The sequence below is a fragment of the Dipodomys ordii genome, unplaced genomic scaffold (assembly GCF_000151885.1).
Source record: "Dipodomys ordii isolate 6190 unplaced genomic scaffold, Dord_2.0 Scaffold58, whole genome shotgun sequence".
NCBI lineage: Eukaryota > Metazoa > Chordata > Mammalia > Rodentia > Heteromyidae > Dipodomys > Dipodomys ordii.
Genome location: NW_012267274.1, coordinates 4,279,473 through 4,282,081, shown reverse-complemented (window position 1 = coordinate 4,282,081; position 2,609 = coordinate 4,279,473). Strand labels below are relative to the sequence as shown.

General features: G+C 51.1%; 1 pseudogene; it reads left to right on the top strand.

Moving 5' to 3' along the window:
- Positions 1 to 1,462: 1,462 nt before the first annotated feature.
- Positions 1,463 to 2,292, top strand: LOC105989709 (annotated as a pseudogene).
- Positions 2,293 to 2,609: the final 317 nt, after the last annotated feature.

Genomic DNA, 2,609 nt, shown 5'->3' with positions numbered 1-2,609 from the left:
ACTGTGCCCTCACATTCTAGCCACAACCACTTCTCCTGAGCCCAGAAAGAATCAAGACTCTCTTTAGGTTCCCCTGTTCTGGGTTACCGAGTGGGAATTGTGGGTTGTTGGTGGTGGTGATGGTGTTGTTGTGTGTGTTTTACCAGAAATTCCTCCCCTTCCTCAGTCTTTTACCTTCAGCCTTCCCAAACATCCATGAAGAACATGGCCACACATCTGTCTCCTCAATGTAGTCTTGCTGAGTCCTCTGGGGGCCAAAGCTCTGGTTAGGTACTCACTGACTGCCTTCCCCCCACCACCAGAAGAGATGGGGGTCCTGCCTTAGTCACCTGTGTTCCCAGCATCTAGAAAAATCCTGACACACAGAACATTCTGGATATCTATCTATCATCTATCCATCCATCCATCTCTCTATCCATCTATCTACCTATCTGTCGTCTATCCATCCATCCATCCACCCATCTATCTTCCTATCCATCTATCCATCCATCTATCTATCTATCTATCTATCTATCTATCTATCTATCTATCCATCTATCCATCTATCCATCTATCTCTATATATATTTAAAGCCACAGCCTATGTTCCTCCTTGATCTCTCTACTCACTAGAGAAGGAGTAGAACCTACAACAGAAAAACAAGACAGGAGGACCTCTGTGCTGAAGAGTGGCCTGAAGGAAGGTGCATGGGAAGAGTGATGCCTGAAGCAGGAGAGAGGAGGGGAGCTGCCTCTGCCTTGAGCCCCGCGTGGTCAGCGTCTCCATGGTTGCATTTGAGCCCCTCTGGATCCAGCCACTGCCATGCAGAGTCTCCTGTCTCCCACTGGGCAGCCAGGATCATCACTCCGGGCCCCACAGACATTTCTCTTTGGAAAGATGTGGCTCATGTGACCCACACAGCTGCAGTGAGAATCAATGGATCAGCCAACGCCAGTCTCCTTTGTTCTATCTCTGCCTCTCGCACAGCTACATACAGCAGCCCAGCCTCCTCCCTGGACGGCTCCAGCCACACACCCATCCCTCTGTACACCAGCTGCCCCAGCATGCCAGCTCACACTGGTGTCCTTGTCATTTTCTTCTCAATTTGTGTGTTGGCAAAAGATGGATCTGGAATGTCAGGTGAGGGTTTCTGACGTGCTTCAGAATCAAGGTTTCACATGATATCAGGTTAAATGGGTGTGGGGGGGTTGTGTGTGGACCAGTTTAGACCATTTATCTATTAGACACTAGCTCTGGGTTTGATCCTCAGCATTCAAGAAAGCGAAAACAAACACAATCACTACAGGTGTCTAGAGCATGCCTCTCCCAAAGCCCAGGGGTCTGCATTTCTTCAAAGCTCTCTTCGGTATTCTAGAGCACACAGAGGTATGAGCACTGTTTAGTCCTCCTTAGACCAGTGCAGGTGCTCCATGGAAGGTCCATCTTACATCAAAAATCTTCTCCTTCTCTGGGGAAACACCAAATGGTGGATGACCCGGTGCAGCGGAAGGGCCCGGAAGGCCCAGGCCCAGGCTTGGGAGGCCGTGGTGCTTCCATGGAGGCTTCGGTAGTGGCCTCGGTAGAAGCCAGGGTCACTGCCCCGGGGCTCGTGGAGGCGAGGCCGAAGACAAGAAATGGATCCCCATCACCGAACTGGTCCGCCTGGTTAAGGACATGAAGATCAAGTCTCTGGAGGAGATCTATCTTTCCTCCCTGCCCATCAAGGAGTCTGAGATTGTTGACTTCTTCCTGGGGGCGTCATCCAGGATGAGGGGTTGAAGATTATGCCTGTGTAGAAGCAGACTCGAGCTGGCCAGTGCACCAGGTTCAAGGCATTTGTAGCCATTGGTGACTACAACGGCCACATTGGTCTGGGGGTTCAGTGCACCAAGGAGGTGGCCACTGCCATCTGGGGGGCCATTATCTTGGCCAAGCTCTCCATCGTCCCTGTGTGGCGAGGTTACTGGGGGAACAAGATGGGCAAGCCTCACACTGTCCCGTGCAAGGCGACAGGCCGCTGCGGTTCTGTGCTGGTGGCACTGGGATCCTGTCAGCGCCTGTCCCCAAGAAGCTGCTGCTGATGGCTGGAACCATGACTTCCACACCTCAGCCAGGGCTGTGCTGCTACCTTGGGGAACTTCGCCAAAGCCACCTTTGATGCCATCTCTAAAACCTACAGTTACCTGACCCCTGACCTCTGGAAAGAGACCAAATTCACTGAATCTCCTTATCAGGAATTCATTGCCCATCTTGTGAAAACCCACACCAGTCTCCACACAGATGACCTAGACTCCAGCTGTGGCTACAACATAGAATCTTATACGAAAATAATAAAGTGAATCAAGCCTGTAAAAAAAAATCCCAGGTGAATCCGGACACCTGTGGCTCAAGCCTATAATCCTAGCTGCTCAGGATCATCTCTGAAGATCACAGTTTAAAGCCATCCCAGGCAGGAAAGCCTATGAGGCTCTTATCTCCTATTAACCACCAAAAGCCACAAGTAGAGCTGTGGCTCAAGTGGTAGAGCACTAGCCATGAGCAAAAAAACCTCAGGGACAGTGCTCTGGCCCTGAGTCCAAGCCCCAAGACTGATACACACACACACACACACACACACACACACACACACA